The 22394-nt window shown below is 38.8% G+C and overlaps 1 protein-coding gene across 4 annotated transcripts in view; it reads right to left on the bottom strand.

Annotated features, from left to right (window-relative positions):
* Positions 1-21741, bottom strand: part of RABGAP1L (RAB GTPase activating protein 1 like) — a 651588-nt gene extending 629847 nt beyond the window's left edge. For all 4 annotated transcript variants that reach the window (XM_047753890.1, XM_047753891.1, XM_047753893.1 and 1 more), the window contains exon 1: positions 21608-21741. The gene's annotated coding sequence lies outside the window, so the exon portion shown is untranslated. The remainder of the gene's footprint in view (positions 1-21607) is intronic.
* Positions 21742-22394: the final 653 nt, after the last annotated feature.

Genomic DNA, 22394 nt, shown 5'->3' with positions numbered 1-22394 from the left:
AGGCAACCACATTACCCTAAACAGCAATTATCAAAACTATACGATGCTTAAAGTACTGTACCACAGATAACTTGTTGGTGATAAAGGAAAAAAAAACGTCATAATAAAATGATTAGATTCTGTCACTATTTTACCCAGCGATCAATCTCAGCATTACTAAGAGCAGGACAATGAGATATGTGCCTCCAGACACAATGCATTATGATACACACAGCACCAACTAAAAATACTGCTGCCCAAAATGTTTTAATTGAAACAAACTTTTAGATCTAGCTTTCAGCTTACAGGAAAGAGAAAGCAATGAAATAAATGAGACAAATTCAAAACGTCCTTTACAGGACAACTGGCCAGGTGTCTCAACAGTCATGAAAAGAAAAAGTAAAAAGTGGGAGATATATGTAGATTAAAATGGGCATAAAAAATTGACAACTATATGCAGTTGCATAGTCCTTGATTAAATCTTCCTTTGAACAAACCAGCAGTATAAAACACATTTTTATGGGCTGAATTGTGCCCTCTTCCCCCCAAAATTCATATGTTGAAGCCCCAACTCCCAGTACCTTAGAATGTGATAATACTCAGAGGTAGGGCCTTTAGGAAGGTAAGTTAAAATGAGGCTATTAGGGTTTGGGCCCTAATCCAATCTAACTGGTGTCCTTCTCAGAAGGAAATCTGGACACCCAGAGATCCCAGGAATGTGCACACACAGAGGGAAGACCATGTGAGGACACGGAGAGAAGGCAGCCATCTGCAGGCCGAGGAGAGACCCTCAAGAGAAATAAAGCATGCCAACACCTTGATCTTGAACTTACAGTCTCCAGAAATGTGAGAGTATAAATCTCTGTCTTTTAAGCCATTCAGTGTGTGGTATTTTGTTATGGCAACCGTAGTAAACTCAAAGACATTTTGGGTATAAGTGGCGAAATTTTAATATGGGCTGAGTTTTTGATGATATTAAGAAATTGTTAATTTATTTAGGTGTGAGAATGTGAATATGGTTATGTAAGAAAATGTTCTTGGAGTTCCCGTTGTGGCACACTGGAAACGAATCCGACTAGGAACCATGAGGTTGCAGTTTTGACCCCTGGGCCTTGCTCAGTGGGTTAAGGATCCGGCGTTGCGGTGAACTGTGGTGTAGGTCGCAGACACAGCTCAGATCTGACGTTGCTGTGGCTGTGGTGTAGGCCGGCAGCTGTAGCTCCAGTTCGACCCCTAGCCTGGGAATCTCCATAAGCCGCGCGGGCCTAAAAAGCAAAAAAAGAAAATGTTCTTACTTTCGAGAGATATATCAACTATTTAGTGATAAAAATAAATCAATTTCTGTAATCTGAAAAAAAAAGACATGAAGCAAAGATGGAAAATATAATTGTTTAGTTTAGATTGTTACATAGATATTAAGTAATCTATTTTCTCTCTTCTTCTAAGTTTGAAATTTTCCAAAATGAAAAGTTAAAAGAAAACATACTGACCCTGATTTAAAGAGGAAAAACTGCTCCTAAAATAGAAGAGTTCAGAAATGATAGTCCACAACTAAAAGACTCAAATGAGGAACAAAAGGAGTAACAGAGAAAGCAGTAATTATTCATTCCACGAATATTTGTAGACCATACCCTATGTGCCAAGTACTGTGCACAGAGAGGTGAAACAAGAGACACAGTCCTGCTCTTAAGGGGTTTACCATCTAATACAGGAAAGACACATACCAAAACAAACACAAAAAACACAAACAGAAGAAATATATACAAATGGGTATTTTTTAGAAACAATCATTTTTAAAAATAAGTTCCTCTTCCATCCTTAAAAGAGAGTTCCTCAGGATTCTATTCTGCGCCTCTCCTACTCTATTCATCTAGTCTCAATTAGCACGTTTCAAACCCAGACATCTTTCTCACGTTTTATAACCATCCATCAAATTGCCTTCAGACATCTACGATATTTGCCTCATAGATGTAAAACCCTGAACTTGTATTTTCTCCCCCAAAACTCTGTTCCTCCTTTAATCCCTCTTGTAAAGCTGCCCTAGAATGATGACTCCTCTCTCACACCTAATCCAATATATCACAAAGACCTAATTATTTTACCTCACAAAAACATCTTAGCTCTGTCTACTCCTCTCCAACCTCACTACTTCCACCCTAGTTCATCTACCTGGATTACTGAAGTAATTTTCTAAATTGTCATCCTGACTCTAGCCTGAAACTTCCCTCCAAACACATGCTACACACCTAAGCCAACATAATCTCCCTAGAACAAAATCTGATGCTGCATTATCCTTAGAATAAAGCCCAAACTGCTCAAATGATCTGTAAGACCCAACATCATATGGCCTCATTTGCCACCAGGTGCTCTCCCTCCTCCCTCATACACATTGCTGTGTAATCCACACCAAACTTCCTTTTCTTCATTCTTCAGATTTGCCATGTTCTTCTCTGCCACTGTGGACTTTCCTGCATCAGTTTCCCTGGCTAACTCCTACTCCTTCTCATATTAGAATCTCTCTTCTGGGTAAGGCTACCATCCCCCACATCCTCTGAGCCACCACTGCAGCTCAAACGGCCCCCATCATTGCACTTAGCACAGAGCACGGTAACTGCCTACATCCACATTAAACTATGCATCCCATGAAGGTAGGTAGCATCTCTCATCTGTCCACTCAGTGCCTAGTAACTCAAAGGCCTTGATTGAATACATTCACTCTATCAATGATGATTACAAAATTGATCTTCATCTTCATACGATTTATCTTTAGTTGGACCCCAAAATTTCATATATTTTTCAATCCAAAAAGTCCTGACATCTTACTCTGTGGGAAGATTATCTATTTCAAGATTTAGAAAACTGTTGGACCCTCTTACAAATATCTTATTTTCACTTCAAATATTAATCTTACTAAAAGTTCCAGTTTTCAAAGCCAAGCAGTTGTAATCCCATATCCCCTTCCCTCGTTATTCTAATTTCCTTGACCTCTCAAACATTATATTAATAAGTTAGCTACAGGGAAAGCACCTTCCCAGCGACACACATCTAAGATAAACAGGCAACATCCAATATCATCATGCTTTTGTTAAGCAGTAAGATTTTTAAATTGCTCTTTAAAATACTGAAACACATTTCATTAAAGCATCACTCAAAAACTAGTCCTGAAAAAAAAAAATGAGACCACAAGAGTAATTTTTTAAGCTAAGTAATTCTACAGTTTAAAAAAAAAAGTTAACTTTAACATCTAATTTAAAACAACAGTTAAAATTATTTGGGAAGCAGAGTGTCCCAACCTTTCTCAACAATATTCAATTATAACCAAAATGTTTTTACATTTGGGGTTGTCAGATAAAACATCAAACATTTAGTTTAACGTTGAATTTCAGAAAAATAATAATTTTTTGTATAAGTACAGCCCAAATTTTGTGTGTATTTTTATTTGCTAAATCTGGCAACCCTACTTATACTAACAAAATTATCACAGCTAGCAAAATCTGATATTATTTTTCATTATAAAAGTTACATAAATTTAGAAAACAAAAAATGTCCATAATCCTATTGAGCTAACACAATTACCATTTTAGGGCATTCCTGATCTTTTTATTATATATTTTGAATGGTTATATTCACCCTTCTTTAAATGTAAAGGCATCTCCTTATGCTAACACAATCCTTGTAATTATTTTCATGCTACATAATGATTCTCCCAATAGACGTATCATAACTTAAAATCTCCAATTGTTGGAAATTTAAGTTGCTTCCATTATGCTTCCACTATAAATAATGTTGCTCTGAATATTCTCATGCAGAAAACCTGTTTTTTTACATTTTCCTTTCTTTTATCTGTACTTATTTCTTTAGGAGATTCTCTGAAGTGGAATTACTCAATCAACAGTTTATGAAAAGGTTATAGTCTTACAATTCTAGATACCAAATTACAATCCACTACTAATACTCGAATATGCTTCCTTTAGTAAAATCTAACTAGCATTTCATATTACTATTTTCAAAATTTGAAATAAGTATAAAACAGTATTCCATTTTGCTTTAATAATCATTTACTTGACTACTGAGAAGATCTAACATTCTTCTGACAGTTGCTTATAGGTTGTACTTCCTCAAATGTCTGCTCATTTCCTTTACAAATGTTTTTGTTCATTATATAAAGCTTTTCCAAGTGAAGATTAATACAGCCAATTGTCTAAAATTCTGGTCACATGGATCAAATGAAAAACTAATTTATATCTACAATTCTCACTGCCTTCCAGAAATTACTACAAAAATTACTTTTAATGTAAACTTTCATTTTATTTATATGAATATTACCTCAAGGTTCACTTCATGGAAATCACAACTCTCATAATTAAAATTAATTTAAAAGTTGAGATAACAAATTTCCTGATATTTAGAGTAAATACCAGAAAGATCAGTTCAACCTAGTACTTGGATATGCCACAGAATTTACCTTAATTAATCTGATCATCAAAACACAAATCATATTGCAGATCTAATCTAATAATCTAGATATACCAAGAAACTTCATTCTGCAATCAGAGTTAACTCTCCCATGCTGTCAGTAATCTTACAAATACAAATACACACTATTGGTTTTAAAAGAGGACAGAGTAAGAAGGTAATTAAGTAGCTCAGCACAACTTCATCAACACCATTAGAACAGAACTCAAGCTCACATCAAGCTAACAGCAAGCCTTTAAATTGTAGAGATTTTAGGAATAATCTAATTCAGTCTCTTTCCTCTTCCATCTCCCACCCACTTTGCAAAGGAAGAAACCAAGGCATAATGAAGTGAAATAAACTTTCAAGAAAGTCATAAAGCTACTAGGGGAAAGAATATCTGTTTCATCCTATAATAATAAAATTTTATTAAGTGCATTTTTAAAGCTCTAGAAGTAACAAAAGCGAAAATCCAGCTAAGCCCTTGCTCTCAAGGAGCTTACATGTTACTGGAGAATGGGGAGGAAGGATGGGAGATAGGGAGGGAAGGAGGGAGGAAGGAAGTTTTTATGATAGGGATAAGTATTTTGAATTAAAACACAGACATAGCAGAGCAGGCTGAGAGCATCAAGGACCACTTCAGATCACGTGGTTTGGGAAAAACTCAGAGAAAATTTTTCAAAAGAGCTGAGATCTGAATGATAAGTCAGCAACAGGAACATGTAAGGCAAGAGCATTCCATTTTTCTTCCTTTTTTTTTTTTTTTTTTCCCTCTCTACAGTTGCACCTGTGGCATATGGAAGTTCACAGGCCAGGGGTCCAATCAGAGCTGCAGTCGCTGGCCTATACCACAGCAACTTGGGATCCAAGCTGCATCTGCAACCTACATCACAGCTTACAGCAACACTGGGTCCTTAAGAGGCCAAGGATAGAACTGCATCCTCAGGAAGACTACAGGTTCTTAACCTGCTGAGAGCCACAATGGGAACTCCCTAGAGCATTCTGATTAGAGATTCTCTTATATCCAAATGTAAGTCAAGTTACAATAAGGGGAAGAGAAGGGTGGCAATTCTTCTTCTGATCAAAATGTGTACCATTTAAGTATAAAATACATAACAGACTTAACAATAAATATAGCACTAACGATGATTTTTTTTCCAAATGATACATAAATTAAGGTAAAATACTGGTATAGGAAAATATCTAAATGATGATGATTTAAGTCAATCTACCCTAAAAAGATACTTAGAATAACTAACCAACTTTTCAATGATCACATTTGAAGGTGCCAAAGTGATGCCACTTTAAGATTTACAGATAATTTTTTAAAATTCTTAGAAGATATAAATGAAGGAATCAGGACAATTCTAATACAGATTTTCAAATAAGATGAAAAAACATCAGTCAGAAATTTCAGTTTCCACAAAGACACATGTACTTCAATGTTCACTGCAGCACTATTTACAATAGCCAAGACATGGAAACAACCTAAATGTCCATCGACAGAGGAGTGGATCCAGAAGATGTGGTACATATACACAATGGAATATTGCTCAGCCATTAAAAAGAACGAAACACCAGCATTTTTTGCAACATGGATGGACCTAGAAACTATCATGCTAAGTGAAGTCAGCCATACAATGAGACACCAACATCAAATGCTTTCACTGACATGTGGAATCTGAAAAAAGGACAGATGGAACTTCTTTGCAGAACAGATACTGACTCACAGACACTGAAAAACCTATGGTCTCCGGAGAAGACAGTTTGGGGGGTGGGGGGATGTGCCTGGGCTGTGGGATGGAAATCCTGTGAAATCAGATTGTTATGATCATTATACAACTACAGATGTGATAAATTCATTTGAGTAATAAAAAAAATGGAAAAAAAAGAAACTTCAGTTTCTAATTCTTCTATCCATTTTTGACATCAGCATATACAACAGCCTAAGACTTTTTTCTAGCAAAACTATTTATCTTTTTTATTACTCAATGAACTTTATTACATTTACAGTTGTACAACAACCATCACAACCCAATTTTATAGCATTTCCATCCGAAACCCCCAGCGCATACCCCCACCCCAGAAAAACTATTTATCTTAAACAAATGATGCTAGGAATATTGGGCTCAGACAATAAGATGTTTGATTCAGGAATTCAGCCCTTTTTGAAAGTCAGTTATTTTTAATACATGTATATATCACTTTCCTCACTGCAGTAAAGTTCCTAAAATACAGTTTATGCCTTATACTTTTTTACATTCCTCCACAGCAGCTAACATGATGCCCTGCAAACAATAAAGATGTAATGAAATGGCAGCTCCTATTAGGAACAGCAGCAGTATAGATCTCAACAGCTTGTGGTACTAAAGGAGAGAAGAGGGAGACAAAATACTTCATCCTTAGAAATGTCTTAACACATTATCACAAAGGAACAATTTGATAGCCCAGGAGCCCTAAATAAATTGTAATCAGCTTATTCATTCTCTAATCAAGCTAGTAGTTAAGTGCTGTAAGCATTTTAATAACTAAAAAACAAATAAAATTTTTGAAAATTAATTAAATTAAAAACCACCCAACCAGCTTATGAGTTTTATGCCAGAATACAGATGTTATACCACATCTGTTTCAACCTGGTTCCACCCATCAGCCTTCACGTAAAGCCTCAGGCCCTCCCCTTCCGTGTCTCCCATCTGAGATCAAGAGAAAACCAGGTATGATGGAAAAAATAAAAATCACTTAAAAAAAAAAAAAGAGTGCTGATACAAAATCTCTGCCATAATTCCCCAGGCCATCCAGTTCTCCCTCATCCTATTTCTTGGTCTGCTTCTATCAAATAAAGTTGCTAATAAATAGGGAGTGCTAAGGATTCATACCTACCATCTATGGAGCAATTTTTATATACAAGGCACTTATTTCTTAAATTTCACAGTGATGAGGTATTATTACTTTCATTATACAGATACATAAATCCAGAAATAAGGTTACTTGCCCAAGGTTGCACAGCTAGTAAGCCTGTCAGATTCAGGGTTCTTACCATCCCAAGAAATAGATCAATAACAATCCCATCACAAAAAAGATCAAGATAATGGCAATAAGGAGCACAGCCACCAACACAAGTGAACAAGGTCAAAAAGCAGCAAACCCAGGAAAAGGAACTCTACAATCTTTTCCACCTACTTTAAACCTTCTGCCATCATGACAATTACAAACTGGACATGGACTGGAGAAAATTTTTCAGGCTGGTAATCTGATTTGGAGACCACATAACTTGCTGCCATCTAGCTCAAAGACTGTATTTTAACATACCAGTTACTACTTATTTTAAGAGATTTTCATGTAATAAGATTAATGATAGATCCAATTCGGCTTTAATATAGTTTACAAAATCACTTAAATGTATTACAGAAAATCCTACTACTAAGTGCCAGACTCAACAAGAATGAAAGGAAGAAAAAGGAAACATTTATGAGGACTTAAGTATGTGCCAGGAACTATGTCATATCTCCTCTACATTAATTAACTTATTCAAGATAAATAATCCTATGCAGTAAGATTATCCCCATTTTATAGACAACTTCCCCAATGCCACACTGAGCCAAAATTCAAACCTAGGGGAGACCAATTTCAGAGCCCTGAATGAAATGGTTTTTGCTCTTGAAAAGCCTATACTCTAAAGCAGAAACAGATAACCTACAATGAAGTGTTATTAGTGTCACAAAAGAATACAGGGAGGAAAATATGATACTCTGAAAGCACACATGAGAGATATCTAACAGGGCTTAGAGTCTCCCTGAAGGCTTTCAAGATGATGATACTTATGCTGAAAGAGACCACAACCATAAGCCATCCAGAACAGAAAGACAACCTGGCCTATACTCTCTAAAAATGCCTGATACCCAATGGTCAGGAACTCTGCCCTGATATCTTACATAAGCAAGTAATTTCTAGGCAATATTATTTAGCAATCCTATGCTGAACTCTGTCTAGTATCCCATTAAAGAATATATAAGAAAATTAAATTTAAGGTTATTTAAAGCCCTATGGAAATCAATCATTTTGGATAAACAATTTGAGGAGTTCCCTTGTGGCACAGCAGGTTAAAGATCCTGTGTTGTCACTGCAGCAGCCCAGGTCATTACTGTGGTGTGGGTTCGATCCCTGGCCCAGGAACATGCCACAGGCACAGCCAAATAAATAAATAAGAGTCTAGTTTTTTTAAAGAAACGATTGATAACTAAGTCCTTACCCTCTGTTTTTCATACTATTTCATATCAAAAATCTTTCTAAGATAAAACTTTCAAAAATGTACTATACAGACCATATATTTAATCTTTTCTTGTAAGAGACAACATGACAAACTTCCATTACTATTCTATACCATTAGAAATACAATTGATACCTAAAGCTAAGTAGGTGTGTAAGGCTGGTTTTCCTTTACTACCTATGGTTTTTAGACCCATAAAACCCATTTCTTCACTGGTATCATATCAGCAATCTCACTGTCATTATCAGCATATATGCTTATACCATTTCAATTATAAAGTACTCCTTTTAATCTGCTATCTTAAAACCACAAGCACCATATATAAAGTAAAAATAAGTTCACAATGAGTGCTTTATTTACAAGTAATTACCTGTAAAAATGACAACTACTTTGGGTTTTTGCATGTTTCAGAGCGACAAGGAGCTGCCACTGGGTAAAGATTTACAATTTCAAATTTTCATACCTCTAAGATGTCCCTCTTGCCTTCTTTAAACCCAACTCAGATATTCCAGGCGGCCTTACCTAAAATCCAGACCAGGCTACACAACCCTCTGAAGCTTTCCTGTAAGGCACACCCTAAGCTGCCCCATCCTTGCTACACTCCACTATATGCATGTGTTTCTCCAATTTGACTGTCAGCTCCTTAGCAGCCTCTTATCTCTGCCTCTCTAGCACTGAACCCATACTCTACCTATAAATGCTTGTTGAGAAAAACAATGTCAGAGACTGAAACCAACTGTACAGAGAGCCATAAAACTGTGATACTCCATACAATAAAAATGACCTTTCATACTCCTAATTATATTAACTTTCTTTTGAAAATACACACTTAGGAAATCTAAATTTGAAGGAAAAATCACAAGAAAAGCACAAGCATGTGACAACATACTATTAAGCTGTTTTACCCACTGTACCCTCCAAAATTCTGTTTTATCTTGGGGAGAGAAAAGCAAAATACATAACTCTGTTTTTCCCAGGCAACCATATACTTTTTTTCACTCTAAGTGCAAAAAATTAAAGAGTGGTGATTGTTAATGATCCAAGCTAAAATTTAAAGAAAAGGTTTTGGGTGTATCTAGGTATTTTGAGGTCCTAGAATAAAATAAAAGTCAGCCATTACAAAGAAAAAATAGATGTATTGCAACAATCTTAGACGTCACAATGTTATTTACATGTACTCTTCCTCACAGCAGAAAGAATTCAGGTTGCTAAAAATCACCCAATCCAATTATTACTCAATACCCTCCTACATTTCTGCCTCCCTTTGCCTTTCGCCCACTGATCCTCTGGACCTACAGAAAACATGTCTTCTAGTTGGCAGATAGTTGAACTGATCTACTCGACTTTTATTTTTATTTTATTTTATTTTATTTTATGTGGTTGACTTATTTTAGTGATTAAAAGTAACAGATATGCAGGAGTTCTGATTGTGGCGCAGCGGAAACAAATCCAACTAGGAACCACCAGTTTCGGGTTCAATCCCTGGCATCGCTCGGTAGGTTAAGGATCTGGCATTGCCGTGAGCTGTGGTGTAGGTCGCAGATGTGGCTCAGATCTGATGTTGCTATGGCTGTGGTGTAGGTCAGCAGCTGTAGCTCCAATTCAACCCTTAGCTTGGGAACCTCCATATGCCACGGATACAGCCCTAAAAAAAAAAAAAGAAAAGTAACAGATGTGCATATCTATTTCAATGATTTTTTTGGCTTCTCAAAAATTATCTGGCAAAAGGAGTTCTCACTGTGGCACAAGGGGATAAATAGTATCTCTGCAGCAGCAGGGACGTAGGTTCAATCCCCAGCTCGGCTTAGTTTAAGGAACCAGCGTTGGCTGCAGCTACAGCTAAGTCACAACTCCAGCTTGGATCTGATCCCTGGCCAGGAACTCCATATGCTGTGGGGTGGCCAAAAGGAAAAAAAAAAAAAAATTATCCAGTAAAATGAAAACACCAGGCACATTTCTAGGCATTCTTTTGTAATGCTATGTTTTTTGGTTCTCATAACCACCATACAAAATAGGCAAGTATCATCATCCTCATTTAATGAATCATCAACATAGAATAGTAGTTGAGAGTCAATAACTATGAGGCAGATTTAGGAGCAAAAGAGACCTGCCTCTTATGAGCTGTGTGATCTTAACTAAGTTACTGATCTTCTCTAAGGCCAGATGACCTTCCCTCATCCGCAAACTGATAACGACATTATAAAAGTTCCTACCTCAGACAGTTATTGCTAAGATTGACTAGGTAATGCACATTATCTTATATAATAACTAACCCATTAAACACTCAGTCGATGTTAGTTTATTATTGTTGTTGTTGTTGTTGTTGTTGTTGTTGTGCAAAAAGAAAAAAAACTGTGGCAAATCCCGGATGCTTTCTACAGCACCATTAGATTAAGAACCAAGGTCTATGTTCTACCTACCTTGTCTTCCACAAAACCAAAAATGTTTTTAGTTATTTGCAGCTTAAAGATGATTTTTTCTTCCACCCCTTTGGCCAACCAAAATTTATAAAATCTACTACTATCATGCTCCTCTTCCAAATAAAATTCTCATAAATACAAAAATTTCTAAAGTTCTCTATCTAGGAAAGTAAATTATCAATGGAACATAATAAAGTGCCACTATAGCATGCAAACATAATGATATTTACAAGCAAAATGGAAGTATCACATTAATTGCTAACTGGTTTCTCTAACCTACTATTACTAGATTATCTTTTTAAAACTTTATCTCATATCTTCAAATGGTAAAGATCATTATTTTATTGTTTGTGAAACCAAGTGAAACAGGAGAGACCTGTTTCATCTATCAAAACTATTGACAATGTTGACAAGAAACATAAAATCCATGTTAGAATTTTTAAAAAAGAGCACCCCAATGTTCATAGCAGCACTGTTTATAACAACCAACACACAGAAGCAACCTAAATGTCAACTTATAAATATGCATATACATAATGGAATATTACCTAGCCTTAAAAAAGAATGAAATAATGTCATCTGCAGCAACATGGATGGACCTAGAGATTATCATATTAAGGGAAGTCAGAGAAAGACAATGTCTTATACACTTATAAGCAGAATCTAAAAACTGATACAAATGAACTTATTTACAAAACTCAAATAGTCTCACAGACACAGAAAAATTTATGCTTACCGAAAGGGAAAGGGGGGAAGGATAAATTGGGAGGTTGGGATTAGCAGATACACACTATTATACATAAAATAGCCAAACAACAAAGATCTACTGTACAGCACAAGGAACCATGTTCAATATTCTGTAATAACCCATAACAGGAAGGAATCTAAAAAGGAACAGATACAAGGAGTTCCTGTCATGGCGCAGTGGTTAACAAATCCAAATAGGAACCATGAGGTTGGGGATTCAATCCCTGGCCTTGCTCAGTGGGTTAAGGATCCTGTGTCGCTGTGAGCTGTGGTAGGTCTGGCAGCTATAGCTCTGATTAGACCCCTAGCCTGGGGACTTCCATATGCCGCGGGAGCAGCCCTAGAAAAGGCAAAAAGACCAAAAAAAAGAACAGATACAGGAGTTCTCATTATGGCTCAGAGGGTTAAGAACCTGACATAATAGTCTCTGTGAGGACTGGGTTCAATCCCTAGCCTTGCTTAGTGGGTTAAGGATCTGTGTTGCCGCAAGCTGTGGTGTAAATCTCAGAAGCAGCTGGGATCTGGTGTTACTGTGGCTGTGGTATAGGCTGGCAGCTGCAGCTCTGATTTCACCCCTAGCCTAAGAACTTCCATATGCTACAAGTGCGGCAGGCAAAAAAGAGAAAAAAAAAAAGAACAGATGTGTGTGTGTGTGTGTAGTGTGTGTGTATAACTGCACACTTTGCTGTACACCTAAAACTAACACAACTTTTTTAATCAACTATACTTCAATTAAATAAAATTAAATTGTAGCACTGGGAACTATATCTAGTCACTTATAATGGAGCATGATAAAGTGAGAAAATAGAATATGTACATGTATATGTAACAGTCATCATGCTATACAGTAGAAAAAAATTGTATTGGGGAAATAATTTTTTTAAAGCCTTCAAAAAATAAATAAATAAAAAGATATTGGGCTGGAAATAAATAAATAAATAAATTGAGGCTTAGGCTCATTAGTGAAAATTTAAGCTGCATAATTCATACATAAAATTTTATAGGTTCACTAGTATTGGCAAACAGATGGTCCTAGGCTTTGAGTAATAATATCAAATTTCATTTTTCCCATTAACTTTATCAGGAAGCTTGGGCCAGTGTTAAGAGTCAATTCTAGAATACTGAGGGGGAAAAAATAGATGGAGAAAAGAAGGGATTAACTGAATTGCGATTTAGTACCAACCTGATAGGCAGTAATACATCTTTTCATAGAAAGAGTAAGACAAAGGCAAGTAAAAACATTAGTACAAACTTGACCACTAACGGCAGAGCAAATATGAGATAAAGATTTGAAATGAAAGAACACAGTTCATGAGAGAAGATCTTTGTGAAAATAAAATAATAAATGAACCAGGTTTGATGGCAAATAGCCACTGAAGCAACAAAATTATTATAAAACAAACTAAGAAACCATACTATCTGCCAATATAAATTTTTTATAATGATTTTCATTTTTTCCATTACAGCTGATTTACAGTGTTCTGTCAGTTTTCTGCTGCACACCAAGGTGACCCAGTCACGCATACATGTATACATTCTTTTTTCTCACAGTATCATGCTCCATCACAAGTGACCAGACATAGTTCCCAGTGCTATACAGCAGAATCCCATTGCTTATCCATTCCAAAGGCAATAGTTTGCATCTATTAACCCCAAGTTCCTAGTCCATCCCACTCCTTCCCCCTCCCTAATGGCAACCACAAGTCTGTTCTCCATGTTCATGGTTTTCTTTTCTGGGGAAAGGTTCATCTGTGCTCTATATTAGATGTCAGATATAAGTGAAATCATACAGTATTGGTCTTTCTCTTTCTTACTTCACTTAGTATGAGAGTCTCTAGTTTCACCCATGTTGCTGCAAATGGCATTATTTTGTTCCTTTTTATAGCTGAGTAGTATTCTATTGTGAAAACAGTATGGAGGTCCCTCAGAAAACTATACATAGAATGACCATATGACCCAGCAATCCCACTCTTGGGCATATACCCAGACAAAACTTTCCTTGAAAAAGACACATGCACCCTCATGTTCACTGCAGCACTATTCACAATAGCCAAGATATGGAAACAACCTAAATGTCCATCGACGGATGATTGGATTAAGAAGATGTGGTATATGTACACAATGGCATACTACTCTGCCAATATATTTATGGGCTCCTTTCAATGGCTGGCTTTTCACTAAATTAAAAACATAAATTTTTCAAAGTGCCATACCAAGATAAATTTAGTAAAGAGAAAGAAACTACTCAAGGAAAAAAACTAATAACCACTGTAACAACCATTTGCATTTATATAATGCTCTTAGCAAGGGGGCTCAAAATGACAAATTTATCTTGAAGCACAGACTACTCTACATTGTTTACCAAAAACTAGTGTCACTTGTCTCTTAAACCTTCAAAACTGAAAACCACAAGTTTATATTTTTTTCTAAAAATAGTGTTTGTTACTTGCATCCCCTGTGGTGCAAGCCTGATTTTTTAAAGCCCTGCAATTTTGCCTACGGCATAAAATGAGGGCAGAATATGGGTGTACGTATAAATATGTAGGGAAAGGTTGAGAAATTCTTCCCTGGCACATGAATGAATTCTACACTTGCCTTTTAAAATGTGCTTCTTTCCCGGAAATTTGGAATTAAAAAAAAATCCCTTTGGGTTTGTATTACTTTCATCTTTGTGACTATTTCAGATGATAGTTTTCAAAGAGCCAGACCACTCATTTTTAGTCATTTACTGGGCAGAACTGTATTTTCACCACAAATTCCAAAAACCAGTGAGTGGGTGTTACGTCATACATACATACAAACAAACATACACATCTATGTGCATGTATGTATCTTTAGAAAATGTTTGCATAGTTTAAGTTAAGGATATCAACATCACACTTTGTACCACACCACACCCCCCCCCCCAAAAAAACAAAAAAAGATGGTAGAAAATCTGGAAGACCTTTAACAAACTCAATGTGTAAAACTTGACATGTCTTTAAAAAAAAAAAAAAAAAACCCATCTCTGTGCCAACATGATTAACTACTCCATTCAACTGGTGTGAAGCATCTGAGGCATGCTGCATCTAAAGCCCTTATCATGCTATTTGGGGTGTGCTATCTTGTGGAGCAGTTCATATGAAACTGAAAACCTCTAGTAACAGGACAATATATTTTACATATTAGAAGCTTAAACACATGAGGAAAAAAGTATAGCAAAGATATAATTCATGTTTACTTTGGAACCAAAGCTCATCCCAAAAATTCTTTGTCAATCATCCAGAAGTAGCCCAGCTTTTTTACTAACCAAGCAGTTATTTACTATAGCAACTTCATCACCAAGATTACCAAAATTTTCCACATACTTCCAACACTCTGTATGTGTTGTTACCTGGGCAACATTCTAAAAGGGCTTTTTCCTTCTGGTGGGTCAAAGAGAAGTAAAGCTTCTTCAAATTGACTGTGCATCATTTTAATTAGAAGCAGTGAGTATAAATCATCAACAGACAGAAAACCTTGAGAACTACCACCAGTGCTTCAGTGTGATTAACAGACACAACTTACTGTCATTTGTCTTCATTTCCAGCCACCTAATTCCCCTGTCGAACAAAGCAAGTTCCATCCAGAACTTTAAAACACCCCAGTCATACAGGCTGTCAAAGTATAAATGCTAAAATCAAAGGAACTTCTTTGAGTAAAGACTCTATCAATCCTTCACAACTGGCTGTGGTATGAAATAGCTTTCCTCATTGCCCTAAATTCTGAAGACTAGTCAGCTCAGCTGTGAAGCTGTAAAAACTGCCTTTCTGCCTAAACCAAACCTGCCTCCGAAGATTAAGATCCAGTCATTTAGAAAGCACATTTTAGAAAGTGCTTTTCAAAGACTTTTAAAACTGCTTCCTGTTCTGCTACAGCCAATTTGATGCTATTTGCCCTCCCCCCCGTCACGCCCAAAAAGGTATCTCCTTGCAAAGAAAATATTTTCCCTTTTTTCCCCAACAGTTTTAGGACTGAACTCGAGGTTGTTTCCCTTACGCTAATATTTTTTGCCTCAACTTTTACTCTAAGGATACTTAAGTGCTCTCTGGGTCATAGTCTAATCAGGAGCACAGCATATAAAGCTTATTTAACGTTAAGTTCTAGACGACTCCAGAAACAAAAATGAAAGACAAAGTGAAAAGCAGAAGGGAGAGGTGGCATTCAAGACTCTTCAGCATTTGGTGCTTTCTTGCTCAGCTCTTTCCTTCTATGCCTTTGATTACCTGGCCCAGGAAGGCCTTTCTCTATATATACTATTTGTCCAATTTCTACATGTCTAAATCCTATCCATTCTTCAAAGCTTGATTTAAAAGTCACCTCTTCCTTTATTCTTACAACTAAAAGTAATCTCTCCCTCCTCTAACTTGCACACCACCTTATCTTATTATCTCTTTACCACACATTACCTTCTGCCTTACATTATCTTTGTTTCCATATTTAATCCCCCACATAAGCATAGAGCCTCAGGGCCAAGGTCCATGCCCTATTCATCTCTATTCAAACAGTTTAATACACATATTATGGACTCTAATTGAGCTACATGAATGGCTTGGGTTAGGAAAAGAGAGAAGTCCACTAGAAACAACTCCAGATTAGGAGTCTGCAGACCTGGCTTTGCTATTAGCTCTATGACTTTGGACTTCAATCTTTTAGTGTGTTCATCTGCAAAGTGAAGGCGGTGGACAAAACTAGTTTTTAACTATAGGCTGTTATCCATTATCTGGCTGCAAAATCAATTCGGGGGTTAAAACCTAGCACTTTTTTTTTTTAACAAAATAGACTAGAAAATACCAAAGTGTGTTGTAGGCAGTGGTGTGGTATGCTGTAAATGTGTTTTATAACAATTAGCTAACCAGAGGAAAGAGAAAAGCTCTGAGTGGTAGCATTTGCCAATTTCCCTGGTGTAAATAATGCCACCAGGGGCAATTTCAAGACACAAATGTGACAGTCACTGAATGCACAGCTAGGTGGAAAGAGAAAGGTACAACTCCTCTTGCAAGCCAAATGATAAGCCAGCCCCAGCAAGGTCCTGAAAAGATAAGTATTGTTTCACCAAACTTTTCTTTCAATTTCGTGTGTGTGTGTGTGCGCGCACACGCTCGAACATGTGCACACGCACTGAATCAGGGTATAAAATGTGTTTCTTACTGTCACAGTCAAAACAGTTCATAAACATTCAGCTAAACAATCTCCTGATTCTCTCTCCCATGTGTACTACATAATGCAATAAATCTCACTCTTAGTTACAGATGTAAGCTCTTCACCATCAAAATTTGCATTTCTCTTCAAAAATGAGAGTAACAGAGGTGCCTATTGATATCACCAGAAGGCAAATCACAGGGAGTAGAAGTTTGGCTTAGGAAGTATCAGCAAAAGGTCAAGGTTCTTGGCCTTTGTTCAGTTACACACAACAGAGGGCTACAACACCCTCCTACTAAAAGCAACACCCTCCTACCAAGTTCATTTAGCAAAGGTTTGTGGAGGGGGGATCTACAGTATGAAAAAAAAAGTCTAGGTAATTTTGACATGTGCCCATGTCCCCACTCCACCAAGAAGCTGGGTATAGAAAAAAGAGAACTATAAAAAAGTAAATTTCCAGGCCTGAGGTTTCCCTGTCAAATTCTCCAGCATACGCTTGCAACCCTCAACAAGATCTCCATTACTAAGAGTCCTCTACTAAAATTAAGTCTTTGGAGTTAATAACTTAAAAAAAAAAAAAAAAACTGTTGTGGGAGTTACCATCGTGGCTCAGCAGAAATGAATCTGACTAGCATCCATGGCAACACAGGTTTGATCCCTGGCCTTGCTCAGCGGGTTAAGGATCTGGCATTGCCGTAAGCTGTGGCGTAGGTTGCAGAATTGGCTCGGATCTGGTGTTGCTGTGGCTATGGTGTAGGCCAATGGTTACAGCTCTGATTCGACCCCTAGCCTGGAAACCTCCATTTGCCGCAGGTGTGGCCCTAAAAAGACAAAAAATTAAAAAAATAAAATTAAGTCTTTGCTATAAACTAGAGAGATATAGTACCTGTTGAATTCAGAATAGGCAAGGGGGAAAATAGCACAGCAAACAGTTGTTAGACTTGATATTCTGGGAAAATCAGGCTTTTATGGAAAAAAAAAACTCTTATTTTCTTCTTACTTAAGCTTACTAAACTAGGTGAGGAGAAGGGAAGTTTCTTGAATATATTTTTGGCTGTACTATGTCTATCACAACAACACAGTCTGTAACCAGATTTTTCATGAGTGTTATAAAGAATTTTGTTTTCTATTTTTAAGGTTATTTAGAAAACAAGAAGGCTCAGAATTTCAAACTGACTAATAATTTTACTCCAAATATAATTCCAAATCAAGTGAATATATACCTAGAAATTTCCCAGGAAAATCCCCCAAAATTACACCAAAAAAAAGAAAGAAAAGAAAAGATGACAAAAAGGAGTCAGCATAAACACCAACTCACTATACTCAAACAGTTATGGCATCTTATCTGTTGAACAACTACAATATGGAAAGTAAAAAAAGTATGAAAAAGAGAATGTTGAGATACAAGTTCTGCTTAATTCCATTAACTATTCCTAATTAGGGTCCACTGCTAATCACATATTTACATGCAATTTCAAACACTGATCATAAAGTGAAATTTATTCACCACTCTGAAAAGCCGAGAATCAAGGCAAGTAATGTCTTTCTCCATGTTCACAATACTAAACCTCTCCTTAAAAACCTCTCCTTATGTTTTACCTAAGTCAGGCTCAAGTCTATACTTTGCCTCCATGATCGCTGGTAGCAAAAGCTCACCAAAAGACTATCGCCATAAGAAAATCTGGAGCTGTCCATGCCGTACCAGAGACTGGACAAGCCTTGGGCTGCTGGTCATACTCAGATCCACTGTCTGATCTATTTACATAAAGCAAGAGTTATATACATGTAGTAACTCATTAAAACTTGTGAGACACAGCAAAAAAGCTCTTGTGCCTGGGAATCCTAAAGCCTATAGTGTCTGTGTCGTTCTCCAAACACCCTCTATCCAGCCATAATCATCTCTATACCGCTTCAAGACAGTGGCAAGCTAGACTGTAGAGCCAGTTCTTCTCCCTCAATACAAGAAAATTTTGTGGAGTTCCCGTCGTGGCTCAGCGGTTAGCAAACCCAACTAGCATCCATGAGAATGCAGGTTCGATACCGGCCCTCGCTTATTGGGTTAAGAATCCCGCATTGCCGTGAGCTGTGGTGTAGGTTGCAGACTCAGCTCAGATCCAGTGGCTCTGGCGTAGGCCAGTGGCTACAGTTCCCATTAAACCTGTAGCCTGGGAAACTCTTTCTGACGTGGCTGTGGTACTAAAAGACAAAAAAAAAGTTTTGCTACTTAGCTTCTCCTCTCTTCAAAGCTAACCTCTAGAAGCCTGGCTATCCTCGACTAATACTATTTTTACTTGGCGCAACAGAATTCCTTGTTTTGACTACTCCAAAAGAATGGATAAAAGGACTATCAGTTTTAATGCTGAATCAACTGAGTTCAAATGAATATACAGTAATTAAACAAGTTCAAATTTGGGTTAAGGCAAAAAAAATTTTAATTATAAGTTTTTAGAAGCCACAAATTTAGAATTGGTGAGCTGATAAACATGAAAACCCGTTTCACATACCCAATGAAATTCTGTTATTCAAATAAAAAACATTACAACTCATAGAGTGAAAAGAAAATGATCTGAATTACAAAACAATTAGCAAAAATTATCAGAACATCGTAATTATAATGTGTAACATTCCCATCAAATAACTCAGGCCAAAAAAAAAAGTTATAAACTTAGTCACACCTTTTAAGGTTAATTCCTTCACTTACTTCATGTCCCAATAACATTGGGGACCTTGTTTCTAGCTTTCCAGAATACAATATTGGCTATATAATACATTCACATATCAACACTGCCCAACTACATCCTTTCCTCCCCACATGACTTGGTGTGGGTAATATCAGGGCACATTATTACCTGGCTTAATAGAGACACCACACTTTTTTTTTTTTCTTTTCTGTCTTTTTGTCATTTTTGGGCCGCTCCCGCGGCATATGGAGGTTCCCAGGCTAGGGGTCGAATCTGAGCTGTAGCCACCGGCCTACGCCAGAGCCACAGCAACGCGGGATCCGAGCCGCATCTGCAACCTACACCACAGCTCACGGCAACGCCGGATCCTTAACCCACTGAGCAAGGCCAGGGATCAAACCCACAACCTCATAGTTCCCAGTCGGATTCGTTAACCACTGAGCCACAAAGGGAACTCCAATAGAGACACGACTCTAACTCAAGAGTCTCAACTCACCCCCCCAACCAGTGAGTGTTTAATATAATATGATGATAATGTATACATTAAATTTATCTGGCCTTTCTCTTTTGTAATTTCATTGTCAGTTTCACATAAGACTCTGTTGAGATAATGAATCACAGGCCGGTTTTCCAGTACTGGCAACTTGTGCACCAATATTTTCCATGGACAAAATCCACTTCCAATTTGCCCACAAGCAAACTTCATGTTTGTATCTTCTGACATCAGACTATTGGATATACTACAAAAGTGCAACAGAAGCCACACATAAACACTCATGAGAAAAGTCAGAAGGCTTTCATGATAATTATGTTTTCAGAATTCTAACAGGCAACTACCTACTTCCCGCCATGTACAAGAAAATGTAAATGTATTTTTTAAAAATCCCTTAAGTTTCCAGTACCAAACATTCAGACCTTGAAATCAGTTTCCAGACAGCACTGAAATCTGTCAGGCAAGCAAAAGTTCTCCTTACCATTAGCAATAATGAGGATGGCATTTCTCATTACTTACATGAAACCCTCAAGTCTGCAAGTGACCATCTAATTTTGGTACATTTCTAAGATAATCCTATCTGAGTGTACAAGGAGAATACACAAGCACCTGGACCCAGAAACAGACCCTGTCAGACCAGTCCCCTAACACCCGGCCACCTCCTGCTAGCCGGTGGCCCCTTTCCACATGCTGACGCACTGCCCAGCCCTGCACCGTTGGCGACCAGTGCAAAGTACTAGCCCAGTCTCAGAAACTTTGACTCAGTTATCAGGACACTGAGCACATACAACCTGGACAGGGGTTGTTTGACATGGCCAGGCGGTCAACTTTGAAGCGGGGCATTTCTTGCAGGTAGAGATCTGCCCAGGACGCAGCCCATCCCAGACTGCAAAACCACAAGCATCAACAGCAGGCGTGGAGCAAAGTGCCGCCGGGCGGAGACAGGCGGAGCGCGAGGGCGAGACCAGGTCAAGAACACATGTCTGAATGTGGGTAAGAAAATACCCTAACCACTCGCCCCCCGGACGTGGGGCTGCTGGGACTTCGAACCCGGCAGCAGCCACAGTGCAGCAGTGGGCGGCAGCGGCGGAGGCGGCGACAATGTCAGGAGGGCACAGCTGAAAGCGAGCACCCGTCACCACCCCGCCCCAGGTGAGGGGCGCCGACCCAGCCAGCCCGCCTGCCTGCTCGGGCCGCGGGGGGCGGCCACCGGGAGAACGGCGATGTCGGGGAAGCGACCGACAATCCTAAACCCTCCTCCCGAGTCCTCTCGCATCCCGTCCCGGGCCCGGCCCCCACCACAATCCTCCTCCGGCTCAGCCCCAGGGACAACACCCCCAGCCGGGCCGGCGGCTCCGGGCCGCCCGTCCGCCCACCGGCCCCTAGGAGGCCGCCCTCGCCTCACCTCCTCACGTCTCCGCGGACAGGGCCGGAACAACTCTGCCTGGCGCTCGAGTCCCACCCGCCTCCCCGCGCTCTGCGGCCGGGCCCGTCCCGTTCACTCCACAGCCGCCGGAGCCCTAGGAGGGCGGAGGGAGTAAGGCGGAGGGAGCGGAGTGGGGAGGGGAGGAGGACCGCCCGGCAGGAAGAGGCGAGGGAGGGGGCGGGCCGAGAAGGAGGAGGAGGGTCGGGAGCGCGCGCGTCCGGGCCCCTCGGCGCGGCGTGCGCGCTCCTGAGGGCAGAAGCACCTCCTCTGCTCAGGGCGGTGGGCGCGCATGCGCACACATGTCTCCTCCTGGCCGAGATTTCGCTGGTGCTGGGGAGGGAAGAGCTGGCAGACCTGGGTTGTTAGGGGTAGGGACCTGGAAAGCGGCAAGAGGCGCTCGCCGCGCTTCAGAGCCTTCCGGAGAGATAACTGCGCGCGTGAACCAGCCCGTGCTGGCTCGAGCCCTGAGCGACCTGGGCTGAGTTTCTGCCCAGAAGTTACTGAGCTCTTAGATAATTCTGAGTTTAAGGCAGTTGTGTTCTTGTTCATAAAGCCTGGTTTACAAATATTTTCAGTCTTAATGCCCCGTAATCCTCAGAGAAGTCAATTTAAAGAATGCTACCTTTTCTCACCAGTTTCTTGTCTTCGCCTCTTTCACAGTGTCTTGTGTACTTAGGAAGCACCACCTTGCTGGTTCGTTTTGTGGGACTCCAGGGAGACTGAATAAGAAAATATCCTGCGAGTAAGGAACTGGAAACATGTATTT

The sequence above is a fragment of the Phacochoerus africanus genome, chromosome 11, assembly GCF_016906955.1.
Source record: "Phacochoerus africanus isolate WHEZ1 chromosome 11, ROS_Pafr_v1, whole genome shotgun sequence".
NCBI lineage: Eukaryota > Metazoa > Chordata > Mammalia > Artiodactyla > Suidae > Phacochoerus > Phacochoerus africanus.
The sequence above is the reverse complement of the archived record's forward strand: the minus strand, read 5'-3'. Positions and strand labels throughout refer to the sequence as shown.